At 45.7% G+C, this 20441-nt stretch overlaps 1 long non-coding RNA gene across 1 annotated transcript in view; it reads left to right on the top strand.

Annotated features, from left to right (window-relative positions):
* Positions 1–20075, top strand: part of LOC144481613 (uncharacterized) — a 28895-nt gene extending 8820 nt beyond the window's left edge. Inside the window, exon 3 of the long non-coding RNA XR_013495749.1 lies at positions 18937–20075. This is a non-coding gene — a long non-coding RNA (uncharacterized LOC144481613). The remainder of the gene's footprint in view (positions 1–18936) is intronic.
* The last annotated feature ends 366 nt before the right edge of the window (positions 20076–20441 follow it).

Raw genomic sequence — 20441 nt, 5'->3', positions numbered from 1 at the left:
AGATAGGATCGACACACATTTAGAACTGAATAGTCTCATTAGCAATACACAACATGGTTTTGTACGAGGGAGGTCATGCCTTACAAATTTGGTTGAGTTTTTTGAGTAGGTGACAAAAATGATTGACGAGGGAAGGGCCGTGGATGTCGTCTACATGGATTTTAGTAAAGCATTTGACAAGGTCCCTCATGGCAGGCTGGTGCAAAAGGTTAAATCTCACGGGATCAACAGTGAACCAGCAAGATGGGTACAGAATTGGCTTGGCCATAGAAGACAGAGGGTAGCAGTGGAGGGGTCTTTTTCTGATTGGAGGTCTGTGAATAGTGGTGTTCCCCAGGGCTCTGTACTGGGACCTCTGCTGTTTGTGATATATATAAATGACTTGGAGCAAGATGTCGCTGGTCTGATGAGTAAGTTTGCGGACGACACAAAGATTGCCAGAGTTGCGGATACTGATGAGCATTGTCAGAGAATACAGCAGGATATAGGGGCGCTGGAAAATTGGGCACAGAAATGGCAAATGGAATTTAATCCATATAAATGCGAAGTGATGCATTTTGGTAGATCTAATGCAGGGGGAGCTATACAATAAATGGCAGAACCATCAGGACTATAGACACACAGCGAGTTCTGGGTGTGTGAAGACGGAAATTATACCTCTATAGGCTGATATGAGTCAAAAATACAGTCAGGCTTTATTCTCACAAGCTTATGGGAGAACTTGACCCCTTGAAAGCAGAAGCCAAAGTTCTCACTGAACACAAGAAGCATGGATATTTATACATCAGGGTTCCCAATACAAGTCATGAAGCAAAGTCCAGTTAACAGTCCTTGATCGTAAATTATAGTTCCTTTAACAGCTTCTGATAGTATTTGGATCATGGTTAGAAACCATCTGGTATCCTTGGGTCATAAAGCACAATTCTTCTGGTCGTTGCAGTCAAGGTGTCACCTCTGGTCCCCTGCTCTTCCCGCAGCGTTTCCTTTGAAGTGACTGAGTGACTGAGTGCAACTGTCCCAGTGGGAGTCCTCCTTCAAACGGCCATTCTCGCACTCTATCATTTGGTCGCTGCTTCCTCTGTTTAAATCATAGACAAGCCTACGGAAAGAAAGACTTACCCCCTAACATCTATATTCAACTGTCTGTTTTATCAGAATGATATAAACAAGCGAGGGAACCATGAACAAATGGCTTATACTAAAGGTAACAGATGAAAGACATGAACAAATGGCTTATGCTACTACCAGGAGCAATATAAAAAAGGGATGACTAGCCACAAGTAAGCAATATGTTTATGATACATTCCAGATACAAAGTTCAACCTTTTAGGCACAAAATACATTGAGTACAAAAAAACATTAACCCTTTCCCTTCTTCAGTGTGCAAGTCCACAGATCCTTAAAGGTGGCAGCACAGGGGAGAGGGTGGTGAAGAAGGCATATGGCATGCCTGCATTTATTGGACAGGGCATAGAGTATAAAAGTTGGCATATGATGTTGCAGTTATATAGAACGTTGATTAGGCCACATCTGGAATACGGTGCCAGTTCTGATAGCCACACTACCAGAAGGACGTTGAGGCTTTGGAGAGAGTGCAGAAAAGGTTTACCAGGATGTTGCCTGGTATGGAGGGTCTTAGCTATGAGGTGAGTTTGAGTAACCAGGGTTGTTCTCCCTGGAAAGGCGGAGGTTGGGGGGGGGGTGCGACCTAATAGAAGTTTATAAAATTATGAAGGGCATAGATAGGGTGAACAGTTGGAAGCTTTTTCCCAGGTCAGAAATGACAAACACAAGGGGTCACAAGTTCAAAGTAAGGGGGACAAGGTTCAGTATGGATATGCGGGTGATGCATTTTACACAGAGGGTGGTGGGGGCCTGGAATGCACTACCAAGCAAGGTGATTGAGGCAGACACGCTAGGATCATTTAAGACTTATCGAGATAGCCACATGAACAGACTGGGAATAGAGGGATACAAACGGATGGTCTAGTTAGGAACACATGATCGGTGCAGCCTTGGAAGGCCGAAGGGACTGTTCCTGTGCTGTATTGTTCTTTGTTCTTCTTTCTTCTTTGACACCCCTTAAAACTCACTTCATTTCCAATACCTCCCCTGGCAGTGAGTTCCAGGCACCCACTACCCTCTGTCGAAAACAACTTGTCACGTACATCTCCTTTAAAATTTGCCCCTCGCACCTTAAACCTGTGCCTTCTAGTAATTGAATCTTCCACCTGGGAAAAAGCTTCTGTCTATCCGCTGTATCCATGCCCCTCATGATCTTGTAGACTTCTATCAGGTCGCCCCTCAGCCTCCATCGTTCCAGTGAGAACAAACCAAGTTTCTCCAACCTCTCCTCATAGCCCTCCATACCAGGCAACATCCTGTTAAATCTTTTCTGTACCCTCTCCAAAGCCTCCACATCTTTCTGGAAGTGTGGCGACCAGAATTGAACACTATATTCCAAGTGCGGCCTAACTAAAGTTCTATAAAGCTGCAACATGACTTGCCAATTTTTAAACTCAATGCCCCGGCCAATGAAGGGAAGCATGCCATAAGCCTTTTTGACTACCTTCTCCACCTGCGTTGCCACTTTCAGTGACCTGTGTACCTGTAAACCTGGATCCCTCTGTCTAGCCGTACTCTTAATGGTTCTGCTATTTACTATATAGTTCCTATTTGTTTTCGACCTTCCAAAATGCATTACCTCACATTTGTCCGGATTAAGCTCTATTTGCAATCTCTCCGCCCGAGTTATGACAGTCATTGAGCTGGTTTGATTTTCTAGTTGTTTGGTTACAAGTTGCAGATGAGGAAATGTTGCTGGTCATTGGTGCACAGCAGGATCCCATGGACAGCAATGTGACCGTATCCGGTGAGGATAATGTGGAATCTTCCTTTGGAAGCTTTTTGAAATCAGCCTCCCAGCATTCATTTGTTTATTTATGTCTGTGATTCAGGAATCCCAGTGGATTGTGACTGAGGCTTTTCTCCAGAGACTGGGAACTGAGCACTGAGCCCACACTGGAGACCGTGTGTCTTTTCTCACTCTCTATCCGCTCCCCCACCTCTGCTTTGCTGCCAATTCCTTGTGTTACCTCACACTCTTCCCTGTCCCCACAACACTCTCTCTCTCTCTCTTTCTCCCTTTCACTCTCAATTTCTCTCTCCACACATTCACCCTCCCCCTGCTTCAGTGATGTCCATAGAGAAGGAAATCTGCCGTCCTTCCCTGGTCTGGTCTGCATGCCATTCCAGATCCACAGCAACGTGTCTGACTCTCAACTGTCCTCCGAAATGGCCTGGCATGCCATTTTGTTCAAGGGCATGGTGGCACAGTGGTTCGCACTGTTGCCTCACAGCGCCAGGGAATCGCGTTCGATTCTCGGCTTTAGTCACTGTGTCTGTGTGGAGTTTTTACGTTCTCCTGTGTCCGCAGGGGTTTCCTCCGTGTGTGACATATAATGTGACCACGCCATTGTAATTTTGGAGTTCTGTAATCACCCTGTTCATACAAAGATCCTCAAAATAGTGGGAATTTTAAAATTCAGCGCAGGCTTTCTCATCGTGGATCTCTCTCACTCAGTTTCAGCATGATTGTAATGTCGAAACTGACAGGCATATAGTGTGCAAAGATTTTACTATTGAGTAGATGTTTGCAGACAGCGACAGAGAGAGAGAGAATGCGACAAAGAGAATGCAACAGGCAGAGATAGAGGCAGAGGCAAAGAGACTGAGACATGCCCCAACGGGCCCTCAGAATTAAAATGTAGAGTGCATCCCTCATTGAAGCCCGCTCCCACTAACAGCCTCAGTTTAGCCCACCACATCCAGCTGTTTTCATACCCACGCTCACTCCTCATCTCACTCCCTGTGTCTCTCTCCATCTGTTTCTGTTGCATTTAGAGCTTGAATTGAGGCCTACTCACAGAGGCTGCATTAAACCTTGGGGCAAAGAGCAGGATTCGCTCCACTCCAGTGAAACATAACAATTCTCTCCAGCCCAGAAAGCTGGAGTGACAGAAACAGTCATCGTAATTCCCTGTCCTGAGCCCCTGCCCCTGGCAATTCTCCAATTCACAGCACCCCTTCTAAAAACACAATCCGGAATCTGGTATTGGGAACAAGCCATTGCCAAGGCCGGGGAATTTTAATTTCATCCCTCCCTCGTCCCTCGCATGTTTTACAGACAGTTCCTTTTTAAATTTGCGTGCGTAGAAGTTGCAGCTCAGGAAAGGCAGCTGGTTATTGATGCACAGACAGACTCCATGGGCAACAATTTGACAATATCGGGACGGGACAAAGGGGAGAAATTTAATTGTCCCAGCCTCATGCCTGGTGTAATCCTCCCATCCAGCCACTGAACGCCATACATATCCCGAGTCCGAATAGACAATATCTCAGTCACAGAAAGAGATAAACTCCCCTCTTTAAACTGGGAACAAGCTGTGTCCATTCCTTGGGGCGACTTCTGATAATCAGCCGCCCAACATTTATTTATTTGTTTATTTAGTTGTTTATTTCTGTAAATCAGGAATCCCAGAAGGCTGTGACTGAGGATTTTCTCCAGAGACAAGGAGCTTGGCACTGACGCCATGCTGGCGATCCCCCCCTCCTCCCTCCCCACCGAATCCTGTGTCTCCTCCCACTACCTCACTTCAACCCGCACCTCTGTTCTACTGTCAATGCCTGTATTTCCCTCACCTCCGCCCGAGATTTCTTTGTTCCATAACTCTACCCAACGTCTGACCATTAACTGAGTAAACCCTGCCCTGATTCGATCTGCCAAAATGCATCACCTCGCATTTGTCTAAATTAAATTCCATCTGCCATTTGTCAGCCCACTGGCCCAATTTATCAAGAACCCGTTGCAATCCGAGATATCCTTCACTGTCCCCTATGCCAGCAATCTTGATGTCATCTGCAAACTTACTAACCATGCCTCCTAAATTCTCACCCAAATCAATGTAACACAGGACATGGAGAAATCAGACATTGATATAGACAATTCTGGTATTTAGCATCATGCTTCAACGCCGCAATCTTAGCTTGTCCTGAAATAGATGCTTCATTCAGAAATTATTCAACACTAGTGTTTCCGTGTAGGAACAGACTGCTGTTGCGCAGTGAAACTTTATGCTGTTGATGACAGCCTAGGATCAGAAAGATTGAAGGAACTCACAAGGCCAATCCTATTTTTGATGCGAGTGGGGTGAGTGAGAGAGAGAGAGTTGAAGTGAAGAGGAATTTTGAGCTGAGAGGGTCAGTGTTGAGTTGAGAGGTGTTGCTGTGGATGCTGGGAGTTGAGGTGAGAGGGAGTGTGTTGATGTGAGCGGGAGCTTTCAGATGATAGGGGAACAACATGGTGTTATATCAACACACACTGATCCAACAAACATTCCCAGAATATTTGCTGCAGTGATTCAGTGTAAAGTCGATCTGTCTCTTCACGCTGCCATCCAGAGTGTGGAGGGCACAGTGACAGCCCTGAAACACAGAGCAAACATCATCTGCAACATCCCATCAAACACTCCAATGTTAACTGCAGATATACAGTGTCAGGCTAATGCCCCTCAACCCCCACCCCAACTTAACTGCATGACCAGGCTGTCCCATGGCTGCTAAACTGAAGGTTCAACTCTGAGGATTAGTCAGGCAATCTTCAGGCTAGATATCCCACAAGCTTGCACCCATCAAACATTTACAAAGATAAGCTGCCTCTCCACTGTCACATTAAATACCCTAATTCTCGAGACAGCACAGGCCTAAATACACAAAATAGCTTCCTTTACATTGTTCAAATATGAATCTCCAGTTCAAGTATAACAGAGGGTGAGATGTACAGGTGAGAGGTGGGAGAGTTGAGGTGAAAGTGAGACTGGAGGTGGGAGAGGAATTTTGTGGTGAGCGGGGATGTGTTCAGTTGAGGGGTGGCACAGTAACACATGAGTTGGCACTGCTGCCTCATGGCGTCAAAGACCCGGGTTCGATTCCAGCCTCGGGTCACCGTCTGTGTGGAGTTTGCACGTTCTCCCCTGACTACGTGGAAATCCTCTGCGTGCTCCGGTTTCCTCCCACACTCCAAAGATGTGGGAGTTAGTTGGATTTGCCATGCTAAATTGAAGTGTGAATGGGAAATTTGAGGAGAGGGGCAATGTACAGGACAGGTGCAGGGCGGACTGAGGTACAGAGTAAATTTCCCCCTCCAATGTCCCCATCAAAGACTCCCAGAGCAACTACAGCATGGCGGGGAGGTAGATACATAATAAACCTCCCTCTACATTGCCCTCATCAAACACTCCCAGGATGGGGACAGTACGTGTTTAGATGCAGAGTAAGTCTCCCTCTATACTGTCCTCATCAAACTCACCCAAGACAGGTACAGCACGGGGTTAGATACAGAGTTAAGCTCCCTCTGCCCCCAACAAAAACTACCAGGAAAGCCACAGTACATGGACAGATAGAGAATAAAGTTTCTTTTACAGCCCCCATAGAGAAATAGGAGAAGTATTAGGCGATTGCCGCTCGAGCCTGCTCCTCCAGTCTAATAGATAATGGCTAATTTGATGTCTCTCTCTCCCCTTAACGCTGTAAATAGTGTCCCTTCAACTTCCCATTCAATTTACCGTTGAAGTCCTTGATGGAATTTGCTTCCACCACACGGTCAGACAGTACATTCCAGGTTCCACTCATCACTACATTGCAAAGGTTTCTTCATGTTGTGCTGTCTCCATGCACATTAAAACAGCATCCTAGGGCTGAGAGGAGGGGTATGCAGCTGAGAGCAGAGGTGTTGCGTTGAGGGGGCGAGTGGAGTGTTGATGTGGGAAGAGTTAAAGTGAGGGGGTGATGTTCATTTGAGAGAGGGAGTGTGTTGTGTTGAGCGGGTCGTTTTGAGCTGAAAGGGGGTTATTGGGAGGGGAAGGGATGTGTTGAGGTGAGAGGTTTGTGTTAATCTGAGGGGAGTGTTGTGTTGAGGGGGAGAACATGGAGTTATATCACTCCAACCTTGTCAATCAAACTCTCCCAGGGTATTTGCAGCAGAGGTTAGATGCAAAGTGAATCTGCCTCTTCGATATGCCAACCCAAGTGAGGTGGGCAGCGAGACTGCAGCTTAGGACTGAGCAAATTTCATTTGCACCACCCATTAAACACTCCACTGTAAGCTACAGACTTACAGTGTCAGGGTATTGCCCACATACCCACAGCACCTCTAAACTCCAGCTGATTCTGTTGGTCCAGTTTAAGTTTCAGCATCTTTAAAGGTGCAGTTAACAGTAGATTTGATGATGGCAGCAAAACATTTTTAAAGACATTCCATGTTGCTCATTCTGCTGGTACAGCTGACAACTATCTCACGACATGCATTATTTATTCCTTGTGTTGCCTCAACAGCCCTGTACCACTCGTTTCAGTGCTCATTGCTGCATGCTTGACTTTACTTCTTTGCTCATTGGCCTGCCAATTCCATGGCTAGTAACATGCAGGTTCAATTCAGAGAATTAATCATGGTTCCATATCCAAATTCAGACCTGATGGCCCGTAAGACCGTGCCCATCAAACATTCACACAGTTAAATTCCCTCTGCACCCTTCCATCAACGAGTGTGACTTCAGATGCAGCTCAGGCCGAGACTTCCAGAAAACTCCCTCCACACTGTTTCACCAAAAACTCCAGTGAAGATGTAGCAAGGGCGAGATGCACAAAAAATGTCCGCATACACGGTCCAAACACAAAAGACCTATGCAGGAGCAGCACAGGGTAAGGTACACAGAAAATCTCTCTGCACTGTCCCATCAGGAACTCGAGCGCAGGTGTACAGAGATACATATAGTTCGGCGCTCTCTGTATATTGCCAGAAAAAAATCCCAGGTTTGGGTGAAGAAAAGCTCAATACAGATACATCTCCTATTGATACTGCCCTCTGAAACGCTCCCAGAACAGTTACGCACAATACAGAGCAAAGCTCACTCTGCAGTGTCCCATTGAGTAGTTCACTGCAAAGGGTGTTTACTCTGTTTTGAACCCCATTCTGAACCATGTTTCTGAATTTGCCATGGGTTACTGTAAATTGCGCTTCCATTGAACATTTCCAAAGATAGGGACAGCACTGGGTAAAGTATATGGTCTTGCTGCACTGCCAATTCAAACAGGCCGATAAAAAGGAGATATCTTGGGAATAAAACACGTTTCCATCAATGTAGATGAAGTAATCACAGGGCAGTCCCAGTGATATTGATATTTTCCACTCGTGCTTTCACAATACCGTCTTCTGTTAAAACTTGTTGTCATAGTTTGTGAAATACTCCTTCAGATCTTTGCTAAGTACACTTTAGACACTTTGGAATTCGAATGAATTAATTGCAAACATTTTCTGTTGTATGTGTCGAGTGCCCTACTAAAGTAAATAAGATTCACAGACTGATTGCAATCAATGCCAAATGGGGAACAATTGTCCTGTGTAGAACTAAATAAGTCCCCTGGGTCGGATGGGATTTATCCTATGATTGACTGGAGGATAGCACATGTTGTCCCCGTGTTCAAAAAGGGGAGTAGGGACAACCCTGGTAATTATAGACCGGTGAGCCTTACTTCTGTTGTGGGCAACGTATTGGAAAGGATTATAAGAGATAGGATTTATAATCACCTGGAAAGGAATAATTTGATTAGGGATAGTCAGTACGGTTTTGTGAAGGGTAGGTCGTGCCTCACGAACCTTATTGAGTTCTTTGAGAAGGTGACCAAAGAGGTGGATGAGGGTAAAGCGGTTGATGTGGTGTATATGGATTTCAGCAAAGCGTTTGATAAGGTTCCCCAAGGTAAGCTTTTGCAGAAAATACGGACACATGGGATTGAGGGTGATTTAGCGGTTTGGATCAGGAATTGGCTAGCTGTAAGAAAACAGAGGGTGGTGGTAGATGGGAAATATTCATCCTGGAGTTCAGTTACTAGTGGTGTACCGCAAGGATCTGTTTTAGGGCCACTGCTGTTTGTCATTTTTATTAATGACTTGGATGAGGGCGTGGAAGGATGGGTTAGTAAATTTGCGGATGACACTAAAGTCGGTGGAGTTGTAGACAGTGCGGAGGGAAGTGGCAGGTTACAGAGGGACATAGATAAGCTGCAGAGCTGGGCTGAGAGGTGGCAAATGGAGTTTAATGTGGGAAAGTGTGAGGTGATTCACTTTGGAAGGAGTAACAGGAATACAGAGTACTGGGCTAATGGTAAGATACTTGGTAGTGTGGATGAACAGAGGGATCTCGGTGTCCATCTGCATAGATCCTGAAAGTTGGCACCCAGGTTGATAGGGTTGTTAAGAAGGCGTACGGTGTGTTAGCTTTTATTGGTAGAGGGATTGGGTTTCGGAGCCAGGAGGTCATGTTGCAACTGTACAAAACTCTGGTGCGGCCGCATTTGGAGTATTGCGTACAGTTCTGGTCGCCGCATTATAGGAAGGATGTGGAAGTGTTGGAAAGGGTGCAGAGGAGATTTACCAGGATGTTGCCTGGTATGGTGGGAAAATCGTATGAGGAAAGGCTGAGGGGCTTGAGGTTGCTTTCGTTAGAGAGAAGGTTAAGAGGTGACTTAATAGAGGCATACAAGGTGATCAGAGGATTAGATAGGGTGGATAGTGAGAGCCCTTTTCCTCGGATGGTGATGGCTAACACTAGGGGACATAGCTTTAAATTGAGGGGTGATAGATATAGGACAGATGTTAGAGGTAGGTTCTTTACTCAGAGAGTAGTAAGGGCGTGGAGTGCCCTGCCTGCAGCGGTAGTAGACTCGTCAAGATTAAAAGCATTCAAATGGTTATTGGATAAACATATGGATGATATTGGAATAGTGTAGATTAGATGGGCTTTAGATTGGTTTCACTGGTCGGCGCAACATCGAGGGCCGAAGGGCCTGTACTGTGCTGTAATGTTCTATGTTCTAGAAGTGAGAACCCGTTCCATATTGTGATTGTTTGCAGTATTGGGACAATGAGATGACCCTATCCAACACAAGAACAGTTTGCAATATCACTCAGTGACAGTTTAGAGTGGGACTGTTGAGGTGAGGGGGCAGTGCTGAGTTGTGGGCAGTCTTTAGGTGAGAGGGGAAGCTTCTAAATTGGAGTGGGCCAGTGCAGGTGAGAGTGGGTGAGTTTTGCGGTGAGAGGGGTTCTTGTTGAAGACAGAGTGGGTGAGTGTTGAGGTTATACGTGCTAAGTGTTGAGGTTAGAGGGGGAATGTTGATGTGAGGAGTGGGGTATCTTGAGTGGAGGAGGAATGATGAGGTGAGGGTGGAAAATGGTGAGCAGTGGGTCACTGTTGAGATGTGAGGAGACAGTTGAGATGAGAGTTGAGATGGTTGAGGTGTGAAGGAGGAGAGTGAATCAGAGACAGACTGTGTTGAGGTGATTATGGGAGTGTTGAGGCGAGACGGAGATTGTTGAGGTTCGAGTGGGAGTGTGGATTTGAGAGCGAGACCGGAGACCAGACGGGGGAATGTTAAGATGAGAGGAAATTGTTGATGTGAGAGAGAGAGATTGTTGAGGTGAAAGGGGCTTGTGGAAGCGAGAGATAGAGTGATGAGATGAGAGGGGGTGTACTGAGATGAGAGGGGGTGTTGTTGAAGTGAGAGGGGGAAAGTTAAGATGGGATGGCAGGAGCTGAGGCGAGGCAGAGTGCTGAGATGAGAAGAGAGAGCTGACGTGATGGGAGGAGAATGTTGTGATGAGACAGAGGGTGGGATTTGGCCCCCAAAATTGGATAATCCAATCAGAGGGAATCGGATCTTTACATGGTCTGTGCCCGTCTGTTCCAACTCCCATGCGGTGTGGGATGGGAAATTCATCTCTTGGGGATCTTGAGGTGACAGTGTGAAGCTGGGTGGAGAGTGCAGGAATGAGATGGGCAGTGTTTAGGGCGTGGGGTAATGTCGAGGTGAGCAGGGAGGATTGATGTGAGGGGGGAATACGTTAAGGTAGGAGGAGGTGGGTTGTGTTGAGTGGGGGAGTTGAGTTGAGAGGGGGTGTTCCGGTGAGAGGGGTGATGTTGACCTCAGTGTGGAGAATGCAGATGTGAGAAGTTGAGTTTTGAGGTAAGAGTTGGCCTGTTGAGGTGCGGGGATGTGTGTTTAGGATTGGAGAAGTTTGTTCAGGTGGTGGAGTGCTGAGTTGAGGGGTGAGAGTTTTGAGATGAGTAGGGAGTTTTGAGATGAGAGGGACATTGTTCCATTGAGGCACGGCAGTATCAACATAAGGGGGCATGTCGGGCTGAGAGGAGGAACGTTCATGCAAGAGGGTAATGTTGATGTGTGAGGGGGACTATTAAGGAGATCGGGGAGTGTTTAGATAGGAATGGTCGCTGAGATTAGAAGGGGTGGGTTTTGAGATACGGGACGTGTGGATCGCACGCAGTGAATTTGGATGTGAGAGGGAGAATTTAGACGTGATACGGATAGTGTTGAGGTGAGACAGTTACTGTTGAGGAGAAAAGGGTGTCATGTCTATTGATAGGGGTTGCGTAGAGAGGAGAAGGGGAGTATAGAGGTGAGCGAGAGTGCATAGAAGTGACAGGATAGTGCTGATGTGAGGGAGAGTATTGTGCTAATAGGGAGAGCTGAGTTGAGAGCGTGAGTGTTGATGTTGTCATGTGAGTGTACCTTCAAGATTCCTTTTTTGTATCATTCAGCTCACATTGAGCTCAGCTGTGGCAGTCAGGTGATAGTTTTTTTTTCCTTTTGGGCTTTTAGTTTTGTTTTGGGAAGCAGTTTCACAGCAAGCTAAGAAGCAGTCTCTCCCTCTCCCTGTCCTCTTTTTAAAAGGCTGTGTTTTGCCAAACAGATTCGACTACAACCTCTTCTGAGTTTCTTCTCAAGGGATATTGAGCATTCAACCCAGGAGGCTGGACACGTGTAATAAGTAGACATTACCCTATGCTGAATTGTGGTGATTTGGAGGGTTTTGTGGATTGGATGTTGGCTTTGGTTGGAACAAACTAGAGATATTTCCTTCAGAGTTGGACATTATCGTCGTTGTTGTGTTTCTTGTTTGTAATTGTTAGAAGTTCTTCCTAATTGTCTTGCTGTACATGTCAACAATATTCTTGATTAAAATTTATTTTGAATAAAAGTTCCTTGTGGGTCAGTTGACACACACCTGACGTAAAACCTCTCATGCTCCTTCGAGCCCAATTCAATGTAAAGCGTTACAGCTCAGTCGAGCTTCATGGAACACCTAGAATTTTCAAACCTGCCTGATAACAATTCGGGGCTCCAGGATTGAAATCTGTATTTCTTGATTGATTTGGGATTAGTGAACTCAAAGACAGTGAGTGGTGCACAGATTTGTGTTTTCTTTACAGGTGTTGTAATCAAGTTTAAATAGGGAGTGGAGTTTGGATAAATGGCTCTTTAAGAGGCTCAGACGTTTCTGTGGGTGGAGGAAGTCACGCACGGTACCTTGCAGAGAGTGACGAAAGCAAAGCTTTTGGAATTGGCAGACACATTGCAGTTGACATTGCCTGACAGAGTACGGAAAGGAGAGATAATTGTGGCAATAGCACAGCATTTGGAATTGCCAGAAGCACAATCAGAATCGTTGGAAATGGCGAGAATTCAGTTACAAATGAAACTGACTGAATATGAAAAATAATTAAAACCCTTTGGATTGCAGGCAAAAGAAAAAAAGGAAGAAAGGGAAAGGGAGAAGGAAACATAGAGAGACTTTGAACATCGGAAACTGGCCTTCAAAAGTAAACGTCAGGGACGATTAGCGGAGGAAAAGGGCAAAGTACAGTCTGAGGGTAGTGATGAGGTCAGTGAGAGAATGAAGGGCAGAAAATAAATCAGGAGATAGAAAAGGCAACATTACAGTAATCATGGGGGACTTCAATATGCAGGCGGACTGGGAAAATCAGGTAGGTCGTGGATCCTAAGGAAAGGAATTTGTGGAATGTCTAAGATTTTTTTTGGAGCTGCTTGTGACAGAGCCTACGAGGGAACAGGCAATTCTGGATTTCGTGATGTGTAATGAAGCAGACTTGATTCGGCAACTTAAGGTGAAGGAACCCTTAGAGAGCAGTGACCACAATATGACAGAATGTACCCTGCAGTTTGAGACGAAGGAGCTGGAATCAGATGTAATGGTATTACAGTTAAATAAAGGTAACTACAAAGATATGAGGGAGGAGCTCGCCAGAGTTGATTGGAAAGGGAGCCTAGCAGGGAAGACAATGGAACAGCAATGGCAGGAGTTGTTGAGAATTATTCGGGAGGCACAACAGAAATTCATCCCAATGGAGGAGGAAACATGCTAAGGGGAGGACAAGGCATCCATGGCTGACGAGGGGAGTCAAGGGCAGCATAAAACAAAAGAAAAAAGCATACAAAGTGGCATGGATTAGTGGGAATCCAGAGGATTGGGAAGCATTTAAAAGCGAGCAGAGGACCGCTAAAAAAGCAATAAGGGGGGAGAAGATGAAATATGAGTGTAAGCTCGCTAGGAATATAAAAGAAGATGGGAAGAGCTTTTTCAATATATAAAAGGGAAGAGAGAAGCAAAAATAGCCATTGAGCCACTGAAAAGTGAGGCTGGAGAAGGAGTAATTGGAAACAAATAAAGGCAGAGGAACTGAATAAAAACTTTGCATCAGATTTCACGGTGGAAGACATCAGTGGGATGTCAGAGCCCAAGGAGAGTCAGAGGGCACAGGTGGGTGTCGTGGCCATCACTAAGGAGAAGGTGCTGGGGAAACTGAAAGGCCTCAAGGTGGATAAATCACCTGGGTCGGATGGACTACAACCCAGGGTTCTAAAAGAGATAGCTGAGGAAATTGTGGAGACATTGGTGGTGATCTTTCAGGAAACACTGGAGGCAGGGAGGGTCCCAGAGGACTGGAAAGTAACTAATGTAACACCGCTGGGAGGGAGGCAACAGACGGGAAATTGTAGGCCGGTTACCCTGACTTCGGTCATTGGCAAGATTTTAGAGTCATTGTTATAGATTAGATCGCAGAGTACTTGGAATTGCATGATAAAATAGTACTGAGTCAGCATGGATTTGTCAATGGGAGGTCATGCCTGAAAAGTCTGTTAGCGTTCATTGAGGAGGTAACAAGGAAGTTAGACTAAGGCAAAGCAGTGGACCTGATTTATTTAGATTTCCAGAAGACCTTTGACAAGGTGCCGCATAGGACACTGTTAAATACGTTAATTACCAATGGTGTTAAGGGTAAGATCCTGGCATGGTTAGAGGATTGGCTGACTGGCAGACGGCGGAGAGTGGGATGAAGGGGTCTTTATTCAGGATGGCAGTCAGTGAACGGTGGTGTGCCTCAGGGGTGAGCGCTGGGATCACAACTTTTCATAACGTACATTAACGATTTGGATAAATGAAATGGAGTCACTGTTGCTGTTTGTAGATGTACAAAGCTATGTAGAGGGACAGGTAGTATTGAGGAAGCAGGGGGGCTGCAGAAGGACTTGGACAGGTTAGGAGAGTGGGCAAAGAAGTGGCAGATGGAATACAATGTGGAAAAGTGTGAGGTTATGCTCTTTGTAAGGAGGAATGGATGCATAGGCTATTTCCTAAATGGGGAAATAGTTAGGAAATCAGAAGCACAAAGGGAGGTGGGAGTACTTGTTCAAGATTCTCAACAGGTTAACGTGAACGTTCAGTCAGCAGTTAGGAAGGCAAATGGAATATTAGCATTCATGTCGAGAGGGCTAGAATACAAGAGCAGGAATGTACTTCTGAGGCTGTATAAGTCAGACCCCATTTGGAGTCATGTGAGCAGGTTTGGGCCCCGTATCTAAGGAAGGATCTGCTGGCCTTGGAAAGGGTCCAGAGGAGATTTACAAGAATAATCACTGGAATGAAGAGCTTGTCATATGAGGAACGTTTGAGGACTCAGGGTATGTGCTCATTGGAGTTTAGAAGGATGAGGGGGGATCTTATTGAAACTTATCGGATACTGCGAGGCCTGGATAGAGTGGATGTGGAGAGGATGTTTCCACTCATAGGAAAAACTAGAACCAGAGTGCACAACCTCAGACTAAAGGGACGATCCTTTAAAACAGTGATGAGGGGGAATGTCTTCAGCCAGAGAGTGGTGAATCTGTGGAACTCCTTTCCCACAGATGACTGTGGAGGTCAGGTCATTGAGTGTATTTGAGACTGAGATAGAAATGTTCTTGATTAATAACGGGATCAGCGGTTATGGGGGAAAACGCTGGAGAATGGTGATGAGAAGAATATCAGCCATGATTGAATGGCAGAGCAGACTCGATGGGCTGAGTGGCCTAATTCTGCTTGTGTCTTATGGTCTCTTATGATACGGGCAATAAGAACAAAGAACAATACAGCACAGGAACAGGCCCTTCGGCCCTCCAAGCCCGTGCCGCTCCCTGGTCGAAACTAGACCATTCTTTCTTTTGGGAATAAGGAATACCAGTGGATGTAAGGAGCATTTGGAATATGTTCAAAGTGCAAGGATTTGGGGGTGGTTTTTTAGGATATTTGTGACAGGTTTGGGTGGTGAGGAATGGGGGGAGTGGGGGTTGGTCTTTTTGTGTGAGGGAAGGGGGAAGCGATCTCCCCAGTTTCAAAACATCTCCGGATTTATATACAGCTGCCTTCAAATTATCATCAGGTGGGTAGCCTCATCTGGTTCAGAACATCTCCAAGTTCATGTCCACACCAAAATCGCTCAATCAACAGCTTCAGGCCCGCACCAGGTTCATGCTCAGACGTGGTTCAGATTCACACAAGGTTCGGTCTCGGACCATGTACAGACTCCAGCTTCACAATCATAGAAACATTGAAATATAGGAAAAGCAGGATCAGGCCATTCGGCCCTTCGAGCCTGCTCCGCCATTCAGTTTGATCATGGCTGATCATCAACTTCAATATCCTGATCATCCCTTCCTCCCATATCCCGTGAGCACTTTAGACCCAAGAGCTATATATAATTACTTCCTGAAATCACAAAAGGTTTTGGCCTCAGCTACTTTCTGTGGCAGTGAAGTCCAAAAATTATCTGGGTGGATAAATTTCTCCTCACCTTTTCTAAAAGATTGACCCTTATCCTCAAACTATGAACCCTCGTCCTCAACTTCCTCAGTATGGGGAACATTCTTTCTGAATCTACCCTGTCTACATCTGTTCCAATATTATATGTTTCACCCGAATAAACTCCAATGAATAAAGCCCTAACCGACATAGACTCTCTTCATATCACAGACTTGCCATCCCAGGAATCAGCCTGGGAAACATTCATTGTACTCCCTCTATAACAAGGACATCCTTCCTCAGCTAAGGACACCAAAACTGCACACAACACTCGAAGTGTGGCCTCAGCAATGCCCTGTACAATTGCATTAACACATCTCTATTCCTGTACTCAAATCAATGTACACCTTGACCCTGTTCAAATCACACTGAAGCATGTCTGCGTGCTTCACATAGCTCACCCTCACCCACCTTTTATCATCTGCAAATTTGGAGACGATACATTAAGTTCCATTTTCAGAATAATTAATATATAGTGTGAACATTTGAGGTCCGTGCACAGATCCCTGCAGAACCCCACGAGACACTGACTGCTTATCAGAAAAAGGCCCATTTATTGTCAACTCTTTGCGTTCTATCTGAAAACCATCTGTCTATCCATCTCAAAACATTGCCTGCAATCCCATGCGCTTTCACTTTATATGGCAGTCTGTTCTGTGACAGCTTGTCGAAAACCTTCTGAAAATCTCAATAAACCACATCCACTCGTTCTCCTCTGTGAACTCGGCGAGTTACATCCTCAAACAATTCCAACAGACTCTTCAAACAAGACTCCCCCTCTGTAAATCCATGCTGACTTTGTCTGGTTATACCGCTGTCTTCCAAGTGCTGAGTTATGGAAATCCTTGATAAATCCTCCAGGTCCAACTTCCCCTGTGCTAACATTAGGTTCAATGGTATCAGTATATCTTATCACTGATCATGTGCCTGTAAAATGGTGACCTGTAGATCAGTCACAGAGTAACAGCATAGAGCAGCTCACACACACATTTAAACAACTACAATGGTAATAGTCACTTACCAGGAACGCCAATAACTCCATGGATCAGGTGGTATATTTTGTTCACCATTTGAAATTCCTGATACATTTCCAGCGCGAAGTAATGTGTCCCTTCGCTCTGCAGGTAATCTCTGTGTTAACTCCGTGGTGATACATTCCCCACAAAGACTTTCATAAATACCCTGTGGAATCCCCTCTGCGATATTGACATTGTAAAATCGCTCATCTTCGAGTTTCTTCAAATCAACAAACACGTGATGACATTGATTAAGGTTGTGGAATATATTTATTAATGAGATTAAGTTGCTGCCATTCAAAGAATGGACAATGCTGATCACAATTAATTTGTAATATTAGAGGCTATGCTACCCACCAAATGGTACTGTCATCTGAAACACAACTCTCAAGATCCCATGTTGCCTCCGTGTTGTCTTTCACCCGTCTGTGACTCATTTCCAAATATTAGAGTGTCTCTCTCCGGGCTATTCCACTCTATCCTGGGATGTTACCCTCTTTAACTCTGGATATCGACTGAATCCATTCAGGTCCTATAATTGTGACTCCAGTTTCTGACTTAATCTGGAATGAATTCACAGTTGCCACAACAACTGAATCTATCCCCTCCAGCTCCATGTTTCCCAGCAGCCCAGATGAGATGTCCTGAACCGGGGCACCAGGCAGGCAACACAGCCTTCGGGACTCTCAATCCTGGCCACGAATCCCCTGACCAACTATCCCCATTTACAACTACATTTCCCTTTTCTCCTCCCTCTGGAATGGCTCCCTGAACCACCGTGCTATGGTTAGGTTTCCCATCCTCCTTACAGCCCCCACCCACGTCCGCACAGGGAGCAGGTGTCACAAACCTGTTTCTGTAATCATTGGAAGGACATGGGCGTCCCTGGCTGGCTGGCATTTATTGTCTGTCCCTCGTTGCCCTTTGAGGGTACTGAGAGTCACCCACATTGCTGTGACTCTGGTGTCACATGTAGACCAGACCAGATAAGAACGCAGGTCTCATTCCCGAAAGGACATTAGTGAACCAGACAGGTTTTGCAACAATGGCATTGGGGTCATCAGTCGATTCTTAATGCAGATTCGTTTTATTGAAGTCAAATTCCACCATCTGTCGTGGCGGGATTCGAACCAGGGAGCCCAGAATATTAGCCAGGTTTCTGGATTAATTGTTGACTGACAATACCATTAGTTCATCATCGACACTGAGACAAGCTCAAGGGCTGAGGCTCCTTCAACACTACCTCCTGGATTTGTCAAAACGACTTGCTTGTAGTCTCACTCTCCCGTCCCTGACCACTTAACAAGTTTGATGTAGTTATTCTAAGGGGTGTAACTGCCTCCTGAAAAACAGCGTCTCGCTAACTCTCCCCCTCCCTGATGTGCCGCAATGTTCAAAGCTCAGACACAAACTCCCACGTCATGCAACTACAACACATTAACTGGCCCTGCATCTTTATTTTATCTACTTCGTTTGGTATTTTTTGTACTTTGTTGCTAATTTTCTACTTTGAGCTGTTCTCTGAATAAACTTCACAGATAGTATCCCACCAATAAAAATCTAAGTCCACTTTGAATCTGTAAGGATGGGAAAGGGTATTTTTTCATTCATTTGTGGGAACTGGACCTTGCTGGCTGGCCAACATTTATTGCCCATCTCGAGTTGACCTTGGAGGGCAGTTGAGAGTTAAACACATTGCTGGGGCTCTGGAGTCACTTGTCGACCACACAAGGCAAGGACGGCAGATTTTCTTCCCAAAACGACATTAGTGAACCAAATGGATTTTTCTGACAATCAAATCCGGTTTAATAGTCATCAGTAGATTTTTAATTCCAGATATTTTTCTATTGAATTCAAATTCTCTAGGTGCCCTGATGGGATTCGAACCCGGGTCCCCAGAACGTTCAAAACATCGGGCGCCCTTCCTGAAGCTATGACATCAGCATGGAACTGCTCAGAAAATTCGCTCAGTGTTCCTTCCAAGGACTTACTCATCAAACAACAGTTTCTGTTGGTCCCACGTTACTTTCTGAACTGTAATGTCTGGGCGACACCTGCCATCACTGGACATGGTCGTAAGGGGCTGGGTAGTAAGGGACGCAAGACACAACAATACATCTCCAGCCACTTTCCTAAACTCCCACACTGACCCCAACTCTCAGTGCTTCACTCTCTGCAGCTTGCACTCTGTGGAGCTCCCTGAGTGGGCAGCTTCACAGGCCTCACTTTGCGAATGTCCAACTCATGAACCTGTTTGAAGTCATTGCACCTGTCCCCCTCGAGGTCTGAGTCACCGTCGAGGGCAGACCGCCTTGGAAGACCTTTCTTGGAGTTTCAATGCTGGGTCCGGGTCGTCCTGCTCAGCCTCAGAAGTGAATGGGGTTCAGCAGACCGGAGCTCGCCTCTTCCGCCATGAGCCTTGTGGCCCGTGTTCCCTCTATCAGCTGACAATGTGGTCGAGAGGGCTAAGCCCGCTGTGTCCATTTCAGACTCCGAGGTTCCCACTGGCGGAGATGGAGAGCCTGGAATTCTTTCCAAAGTTCCCGCTGTGCTGGGAATTGATTTTTCAGGCATTGCTTGGGGCTTCATGGTTTGTAGATGATTGAAGCATTCACATAGGATGGTATCTCCCAAGCGGCCTTGATATGAACTGGCCCTATTCCAGACCCGACCGTGCCTCACAACCACGTGGATCCATGTGCATCTCTGCTGCTGGGGCTATTCCAGTGGTTGAAGGGAATGTGTGGGGGGAGGGGGGTCGTCCTGTAATTGGAGATGAAGCTGAATGATTTGGTATCTAAGGAGGCTGTGAGCTCGTTTTTTGAACCTGCTTTTACTGTTTGGGCTGTTCTTTCTGGCAAACCGTTGGATGATGGGTAATATGGCACTGTCCTAATGTGTCAAATTCTGTTCAACATCACGTAATGCACAAATTCCTGACTGATGAAGGGTGGTCCATTTTCAGAAACAAACAAACAATAAAGAGGTATCAAATTTATCCCGTCATGTCATTGATTATTCAGTTACTGTCTATGTATCTCCTCATCTATCTGTTAGTGTCAGTGCACGTGAGTAAGTTCATCATTGGAAAAAAAGAATCCTCCAGCCAAATTTGAGGTTACGTAATCAACCGGAGAGCTTGGGTATTTATCCAGCTGTGAGAAACAGTTTACCCTTTGTTTAAAATTTCCTAGCACAAAGTATTTTTATTCATTCTTGGGACTTGGGTGTCACTGGACGGCCAGCATTTATTGCCCATTCCTAGTTGCCTTAGTTAAGAGTTAACCACATTGCTGTGGCCCTGGAGTCACGTTTAGGCTTGACCACGCAAGATCGACAGATTTCCTTCCCTGGGACATTGGTGAACCAGA

This window comes from Mustelus asterias, chromosome 31, assembly GCF_964213995.1.
Source record: "Mustelus asterias chromosome 31, sMusAst1.hap1.1, whole genome shotgun sequence".
Taxonomy (NCBI): domain Eukaryota; kingdom Metazoa; phylum Chordata; class Chondrichthyes; order Carcharhiniformes; family Triakidae; genus Mustelus; species Mustelus asterias.
This window is presented reverse-complemented; position numbering and strand designations above follow the sequence as displayed.